The sequence below is a fragment of the Cryptomeria japonica genome, chromosome 4 (assembly GCF_030272615.1).
Source record: "Cryptomeria japonica chromosome 4, Sugi_1.0, whole genome shotgun sequence".
Classification (NCBI taxonomy): Eukaryota; Viridiplantae; Streptophyta; class Pinopsida; order Cupressales; family Cupressaceae; genus Cryptomeria; species Cryptomeria japonica.
This window is the reverse complement of record NC_081408.1, coordinates 279323846-279333625: the sequence shown is the minus strand read 5'-3', so window position 1 is coordinate 279333625 and position 9780 is coordinate 279323846.

Sequence of the window (9780 nt, the reverse complement as noted above, 5' to 3'; positions counted from 1 at the left end):
TTCCATCTTATTCTATTCTTCTACTTTCAGGGCCAACTGATAACATTTGTGAATGGTATTTGGACTCAACAAACTTAATTCCTCTTGTATGTTCCATCTCAGACAGTTAAGATACCTTGCTACTTTAGTGCTTTCATCCTCCATCACTTTTGACCCTAGACATAACTTCTGGAACTCTTCGGTGTAGGTACTTACATCTAACTTCTTTTGTCTTAGGTTTTGTCTTTTCCTATGCAACAACACTTCATAATCCTCAAGAAGATAAGTCTGTCTGATTTTACTTACCATCCCTTTCCAAGTAGAGATGGGGATTGTAGCTTCTCTTTCTCTCTCATTTTGTATAAACTTCCACCAAGTAATGGCAACACCTCTCATTATTGACTTAGCCACTTTAACCTTTTGGGCCTCTATCACACCTTCACACTCAAAATGATTTTCCATACCCTCTATCCATTCCATTACCGACTCTGCTTCTATCTTGCCACTAAACAATGGTACTCCTTCCAAAGACTTTCCACTCATTTCCTTCAAAGCCTTCAAGAAGGGTTCTTGATCAATAACAAGGTTTTGGGTAGGGACTTTATCCTCTATTGCCACCATTTTACCCTTCTCTTCTATCTCCCCACTCACTTCTTTTTTCGTGACTTCCATTACACCTAGCTTCTGCTCCAACTACTCCAACCTTTCCTTGAGCAATCAGTGTTCATCTTCCTTGTCAATGACCTGCTTAGCCAATTTTGCATTGGTCACCATATGTACTCCTTCTTCTGATACTAGATCAGTCTTACACTCTTCACCCCAAATATTTAACTTGCTTTGATACCAATATGATAGGGAGGACCCTAGATTTCTTGAGTCAGCTTGACTCACTCTAAGGTTTTCTTTGTAGCCTAACCTGAGAATGCTCCTCTCATTATTCGCCTAATCCACTCTAGGTCCTCACTACCAAGGTTTGATACTCTACTTTGTGTGAATTCACTTTCATAAATCCACCAACTCACTAATCCACCGAATCTCACTAGCCACCTTGCAGGGTTTGCTCTACTGTGGATTATACCTACAACTTCTCCTAATTTATTTTCTTCCTCATTCTTGGATCTTCTCTCCCTTTGAGCCCATCTTCCTCTGGTCTGATGCTAATGGCCTAGACTCCAGTCTACCCTACAAGCGATTCTCCTTGCTCATTGATACCTAGTCGGGCTATCATCAAGCTTGCCTAGGGCCAGTCTGCTGAAACGATCAATGCCATTCCCTAGTCTGCTACATATAGAACTCTATTGTACATGGCTAGCTCTTCTTAACAACCTCCAATGGTCATCTAGATCCCACAATGGAGAATCAAGATAGAGCCATGTTGACAAATGTGAAACACAAACAAAAATCAAGAGCAAAAATGGCAACTTTATTTACAGAGTCGAGCTTGGGACGAATACAACTTGGAATTATGGAAAACAAGGAAAGATAATATTTACCCTATCTACATTAGCACTTAAGGATTTAAGCCATGTTTACAATAGAAAACAAAACTCTGAGAAAATAACCAGAAAATGATCTTCCAATTGTTATTACAAAGAAGTTCATTTTTGTGGAACTAACACATCTAGCAATCCGAATCCAACCAACCCTTACAGAATTCCCATTGGGTCTTTTATATCCTCCTAGAAATGTCATGAAACATCCCTAATGGATGAGATCAAACTCGACAGAATCGGTTTCCTACTATAACTATCTTTCAACCTCCATCGGGTCATCAGGTTAGCACTGCAACACTTATCCTGACGTCGAATGGCGGTTTACAACACAATTATTTTTTCTATTGAGGCATCGAAGTAACCTCAAAACACTTACTCTGATGTTCGATGGAATTTCACACATTGTGCACTTCCACATTGGTTTTCATCAGGTCATCGAGTTATCAGCGTATCTCCCAACTTGTTATGCCAATAGCAGATGATGCACTCCACATAGTATGCTTTCCCATTAGGTCATTGGATTTGTGTCAAACATGTCTTGCCAATACCTGATCGCTCCACTCCAAACTCACTCTGCTCGCTTCACTCCGTTGGTGACCTCATCGGCTCATCGGGGTAAGTAGAAAACACTTACGTCGATATCTGATTGTTCTGCTTTGAATCGCTCCAACCACTGGTGACTTCATCAGGCTATCAAGGTAGGTGGAAAACAGTCCCGCTGATAGCCGATAGCACCTCATCAAGTTATCGGGATAAGTATAGCCGATACATGAAATTTTCAAAAGAAGTCAAAATGCACTCCAAGCTCCAAATGGTCAACCTAATGGACTAGAACCAGTCCTTATCCCAAAATTGCCAAAATTGAAAAAGTGTATTTTCTCACCCTTAGGTGCTCCTACACCATGGCATCTCAATGATAGCTTGAACCTTTGCTGGATCCACCTTGATTCCTTTTTCTGGTAATATGTATCCCAAAAGTTTTCTAGATGTGAGTCCAAACACACACTTTTAAGGATTCAATCTGATATTGAATTGTTTCAGTCTTTGAAAGATTTTATCCAGTATGTCTAGGTGTTCTGCTCTTGTGAATGATTTGGTTAGGAAATTTTCCACATAATCTTCCATAAAAGTATGCATCATGCTATGGAAGATTTTTGTCATGACCCTCTGATAAGTTGCACCAGCATGTTTCAAGCCAAAAGGCATGACGTTCCAATAGTATGTACCCCACAGAAATGTGAATGTCATTTTTCCTAATCTTATGTAGCTATCTTGATTTGGTTGTAGACAGAGAAGCCATCCATCAGGGATAACATAGAATGTCCTCTAGTTATATTGACAATGGTATCGATGCTTGGCAAAGGAAAGTCATCTTTCAGACAAGCTTTGTTGAGATCTCTGAAGTCTATACAATGTTTTATGCTTTTATCTAGTTTAGATACTGGCACAATGTTAGAGATCCATTCAGCATAATCGATGGGTCAAATGAATCCTACATCAAGTAACTTCTTCAGCTCTTCTTTTACCAAGAGGGCTATATGAGGGTTCATCTTCCTTAATTTATGTTTGATAGGTTTAGCTCCAAGAGAAATGGACAAGTGATGCATGATGAGATTTGGATCTACTCTCGGCATGTCTGCATAAGAGCAAGAAAAATTAATTTACTTCTTCTTGAAGAGTTTGACAAAGTCCGATTTTTCCTTTTTTGTTAGTGATTCTTCTAGATGTATGGTCTGGCTGATGCTTCAGTGCTGATATTTACTAATTGAGTTGGTTTAATCAAGATTGGTGACCTCTCTTGGTAATTTTCAAGAAGAGTGTCAAGTCTCCCATCTTTGGGTGCCTCAACTTGGTTTTCACCATTAGATGTGTCCTTTCTTTTACTTGTTTGTGATCTACTACTACCATTAGATGGTTTTCACCATTAAATTGATTATTGATTTTGTTCATTTTATGACTGAGAGACTTGGCACTCCCTTGATTGTAGATATCATTATGTTATTCACTGGTGGAGAATATTTTTGGGTTAATAGAGAAGAGGTATTGAACAATGGCCTCATCATTTTGGAATATTGGTATATTGTGCTCATGTTCTTCCCAATCTATTAAATCAGGATATATGAGAGGTAGGGAGTCATGTGGCAGTTCAAGATTAGTCAATGTGAGTGTCATGATAGAGATATTTTCATAGTTGTCTTTAGTAGGGGTGAGGTCTATAATAGTCTCAAGGTTTTTGATGGTACTCTCATTGATATTGCCTCTTTCATATTGAAGTTGTTCATTATCACTAGCCTAATAGATATGTTATGGGACAAATTCAAATGATCTAGAGCTTGAGCCTTGTCCCTCATAATGAATGGGTGTGTATTCATGTATTGTTTCCACCTCAATATCCTTAGTAATATCAGAACACATATCCCACTCATACTCATTGGAATTTGTTTCAGAATCATTGTCTTAGCTTACTCCATTGAATTTGACAAGTATGTTATAGGGTGAGAAAAGGTCACTAATAATTGATACAAGTTGGGTAGCTTGTTCTTATTCAAGTTTGGTACTTTCTTGTATTCTTTGAATTTTCTCATACATAGTTTACCATTTTTGAGTAGTAATCACCTTAGGTTGTGGCTTGCATTCAGTTTGATCAAGTTCTTTTACATGATGTACTTTTTTATAATAAGGCTCCTCCCTTTGGATAGCAAGTTCTTCTTATTGCCTCTCATTTTCTTCATGCTCTTTTTCTTCATGTTCTACTATGTGGTGTAGCACCTCTTGCCAAGAGTCTTTGTTTTGTGTTACCTTTTCTCTCCATCGAGGCTTTTGATGGTGATCTCTCTTTTGCATAGGTTGAACATGTTGGCCATATCCAAGTCATGATTTGTCTTTTGCAAGTTGTGAATGGGGTTTTATGGGTTCTAGGATGCCCTCTTGATGCTTGCCACTAGGTCCTTTTCCATTGTATCCTATGTGTTGCATGATTCTGAACCCATTTACACATTGTTCTATAGGAATGACCACTTTTAGGGTAGCAACTTTGATTTCTTCCTTATCCTTGTATAGCTAGTTGAGGATGTCCTTGTCATCTGATTCTTCAGCCAGTGTGCCCATTTGGATAAATTTACCATCAAACTTCTTGATGGGTTGTGTTTCCTAATGTCTAAATGTGGAAAGTTGTCCATGATATTTTAGCAAAGTTGGCAACTTAGACAGACATAGGGGTTCAAAAGAGTATTCCCCCATGCCTTGGTCCTTTATCTTCATCTTTTGTTCAAAGTTCAGGGATAGGGACTTGAGTTTTTCTTGATGGTGGGGTGATGAGGAAGCTTGGGCTTCCCTGTTGTGTGGAACCAAGACGTTTTGAGTTGCCCCCATAAAATTGCAGTACTAAAAGGGGTTAGTAGATTCTGATACTGAAATTTCTTGTCTGCTGTAGGAGAATTTGAGACATTGATGGTATGTGGAAGGTATTGCCTGCATTTTATGGATCCAAGGATGACCCAATAGTATGTTGTATGTCAAGTCTATATCCAAGACTTGGCACAATGTTTCTCTTTGTGTAGGTTCTATCTGAATGGGTAGTTCCTCTATTCTTTCAGATGACCTTTCTTCATCATCACAAGCTTTGATGGTGATCTTCTTTTTAGGGTCAATAGTTTGTTTAGAGAAGCCCAGTGCACAAATAAGCTTTAAGGTACATATATTGAGACCAACTCCTCCATCTATTAGCAATATTTTCATATGATGTTTATAGACTAGGACTTCTATATGGAGTGGGGTGTTGTGCCAATGACTCAAGGAGACGCCACAATGTTCTGAAAAGGATATATTATGTGGCATCATCATATGGGCCACCATGGCTTAGAACCGATTGATATCTAGATCGTTTGGAACTAATTTTTTGACAAGAGCTTGTTCCAAGGTATCTAAATCCCTTGCGGGTAATCTTGATGATGGTAGTCTATACCGAATAATGGTCGCCTTAGAGGCCATGATGGAATTCATATAAGATCTTACGGGATTGGTCTCGATCTACCCAGTGGAGTAGGATCCCGTCAAAATTTCTTTTAAAAAGCATTCCTTCAACAAGGCGAAACCTGCTATTCTGCATCTTGTAGAATCTCTTCTTTTTAGGAGAGATGTTAGCTGGGAAGATTCCAGTATCCATGAAATGTTTTCGGTTCTTGACCCAACATGCTTTCGTTCACTTAGAGGTGACCATCACAACTTCTCTCATAGGAGTCCTTGTTTCTTGAGGGTCAGGCTCTTGGGCTATATATTCACAAAGGTCCTTTCAACAAGAGAAAGAAGGCCTATAAATAGCACTCAACCGTCAACAAAAAACAAACAAACCTCATAAAAATCATAGCAACCTCTTTTGATTAGGAATGTCCCTATGTGGCACTCATAGAGATGCATGCAAGCAAAAAACAATCGTTAATGTTGTTTCTCCTACTGCATCATGGCGACCCCTGCACTTGCCAAACAAGAAAATCATGGTGCAAATAGTATTCTAGTTAACGAATCATCAAAGAAGACACGTGGCAACTCGGGGGAGACTCAAAGTCGAATGTAAAAATGGGAACTAGAATGTGCAACACTGAGATGCCAAGTGTCGCTACTAGTATACGGAAGATGGTGGGGTTGGGAATCACAAGCCAAAGAAAAGATTTGCTCCACGTAGAAGCTTTGCATTCTCTCAACACCGAGAAAGAAAAGGGAGCCACTTAAAGCAACGCTGGGACACCACTTGGCATGCACGTGAGTAGTTGAGATAGAAGGTCAAAAAAAAAAGGGATAGGTTGAAACATTACCAAAATGTCATACACAAACCACCCCAAAATAATATTAACAATTGTGACTAAGTTGAGTTTGGAAAGATTGAAGCACCCTAAGCCTAATTAGTTAGCATGGATTTGGGATTAACATAAGTTGTTGGTAAGTGAGAAATGTTTGATAAATTTGAAAATTGGGAATTATCATGATGAAGTCTTGTGTGATATTATGCCTATAGATATTTGTCACCTTTTGTTTGGTAGACCTTGGCAGTTTAATAGATAGACAATACATGATGGGAGAAGGAACATATACACTATTGTGTAAAATGGGATGAAGCATACCTTATTACCCTTGAAGGAGCCTTTGAAGAGTGAAGTATGTACAAATGCTAGGATTTGTTTGGTGGATGGAAGGAAATTCCTACATGGAATCGGACATGAGAATGTATGTTTTACCTTAATTCCTAAGAAAACTGAGAAAACAGAGCTTGAGAAAGAACAACTAAAGGAGATAAAGGAATTGCTGATGAAGTATGAAGACATGATTTAAGATAATGTGTTTAATGGATTACCGCCTGTGAGAACTATTAGTCATTGCATGGACCAGATTCCCAGAGCTAGTTTGCCTAATAAAGCTACACACCATATGACCTCGATAGAGAATGAAGAGTTGAATAGACAGGTGTAGGATTTGTTGAAGATAGTTTTGATCAGAGAGAGTCTGAGTCCTTGTGTATTACCATCAATATTAGCACCTGAGAAGAATGGAGAATGGAGGATGTGTACCGATTCCAGAGAAATAAATAAGATCACAGTGAAATACCTGTTTCCTTTGCCTAGGATGGATGACATAATGGACTGTTTGAGTGGAGCTAAATACTTTACAAAGATATATTTGAAGAGTGGATATCATCAAATCAAGATCAGACAAGGAGATGAGTGGAAGACAACATTTAATACAAGTCACAAAGGGCTGTATGAATGGTTGATGATGACCTTTGGGTTGACTGATGCACAAAGTAGTTTGATGAGATTGATGAATGAGGTATTGAAGATGTTCTTGGGTGAGTTTTTTATTATATATTTGGATGACATTTTGATTTTTAGTAAGACAAAAGAGGAGCATGTGTTGCATATAAGACAAGTTTTGCAAAGGTTGAGAGAGGAAAAGTTGCTAATAAACCTTAAGAAGTGTACTTTCATGAAGGAAGAGTTAGTTTATTTCGGATTTGTAATATTTGAGGATGGTTTGAAGATGGACCCTGAGAAAGTAACAACAATTGTTGAATGGCCTACACTGGAAAGCATTGGAGATGTAAGAATATTTCATGGATTGGCTAGTTTCTATCGAAAGTTAACCAGAAATTTCATTTTTGTTTGTAGTCATATGACTAAGACAATGAGGGGGGACATGAAGATATTCAAGTGGACCACCAAAGAAAACAAAAGTTTTGAGTTGTTGAAGCAAAAAGTGACTGAGCAGCCTGTGTTAGCTTTACCAGATTTGAACAAAGTACTCCAAGTAGGTTGTGAAGCAAGTGGAACAACAATTGGAATAGTCTTGAGTCAAGAAGGAAGAGCAGTAGCTTGTTTCAGTGAGAAGTTGAATGATGCTCGAAGGAGATATTTAGTCTATGATTAGGAATTTTATGCCATAGTTCAAGCCTTGAAGAAATGGAGACATTACCTATTGCCTAAGGAGTTTGTGTTGTATACGAATCATCAAGTCTTGCAGTATTTGAATAGCCCGAATAATTTGAATCAGAGACATATGAGATGGGTAAAATTCTTGCAGACTTACACCTTTCTATTGAAACATAGAAGTAGGAAGTCAAACAAAGTTGTTGATGAATTGAGTAGAAGGAGAAATTTTTTGATAGAGATGAGAGTGATAGTATGAGGATTTGAGGAGTTCAATACCTTGTATGACGAGGACCTAGATTTTGAAGAACCTTGGAGAGAATGTAGAGAACCAGCTGTGGTAGATAAAAGAAAATGGTTGGATTACTTCATTCAAGATGGGATGTTATTCAAGGGAGTTCGTTTGTGTATACCTAAGATTTATATGAGGGAGAATATGATAAAGCAGAAGCATAGTGGAGGATTAGTCGGATACTTTGGTATTGACAAAATAGTAGCATTGGTGAGTGAGCATTACTTTTGGCCCCAGATTCATAAGGATGTTAGGAAATTTGTGCAGAGTTGTAGAGTTTACCAGGCTGCAAAATGTAGTATTCAGAATGTGGGAATGTATAAACCTTTCACAGTACCGAAGAGACCTTGGGAGGACATAAGCATGGATTTCATACTTGGGTTACCTAAAACACGGAAAGGAAATGATTCAATATTTGTGGTAGTGGATAGATTTTCAAAGATGACTCATTTCATACCTTATAGGAAGACATCAGATGTAGTGCATGTTGTAGACCTATTTTTCAAGAAAGTGGTGACGTTGCGCGGATTACCTAGAAGCATAATTCTAGAAAGAGATACTAAGTTTGTTGGTTATTTCTGGCAAACACTTTGGAAGAAGATGAAGATAGATTTGGAATTTAGTTCTACTTTTCACCTGCAGACTAATGGACAAATAGAGGTAGTTAACTAGAGCTTGGGAAATTTACTAAGATGTTTAGTTAGGGACAAAAGCGGAAGTTGGGATTTGATTCTTGCACAAGCAGAGTTTTCTTACAATAATTCTATGAACAGGAGTACTAGAAGAACACCTTTTGAGATAGTTGTTGGACCATACCCTAGAGGTATATCAAAGTTAAGAGATATCAACAATGAAGATAAGAGAAGTGCAAAAGCATAAGACTTTGTTGATCACATGGCAGCCTTGCATATTCAAGTTAAGAAGCATTTGGAGGACATGAACAAAAAATATAAGGAGAAAGAAGATGAGAAGAGGAGACATAAGGAATTTGAAGTTGGCAACAAAGTGAAGGAGTATCTAAGAAAAGAAAGTTTCCTAGTTGGAACCTATAACAAGTTGCAGATGAGGAAGTTTAGACCTTGGAAGATCTTGAGGAAATTCAGTTCTGGAAATGCATATGAAGTGGAGTTACCGGATGATTTGAGTATTTCACCTATATTCAATATTGCAGATCCATATCAGTATCATAAACCAAAACTTAGTGATGAAAATATTGTATACTTGGAGAAACCGTTTCCTCAAAAGGAACCAAATTAGATTGAAGACATCTTGGACAATAGGATTGGGCATAGTACCCGGAGCATTCAATATAAGGAGTATCTTGTGAAGTGGAAAGGTAGGCCAGCTGAAGACTCATCTTGGATTTCTTAGGTAGAGGTAGACTGCCTTGGTTTTCCTCTGACCCCAGCAAAGTGAAAGACTAACTTTTTCAACAAATCTGGATGTCAGATGCAGGACCATCCCTAATTCTTGGCAATCTTGCATCAACCAAAAAAAATGTTTCTTTCTATTTTCCTTTTTTGTTTGCAGTTTCAGTATTTCTTTCTGTATATCCCAGATTTGGATCATCAGAACCTATGGAGTTGGATTTTTCTTGAAG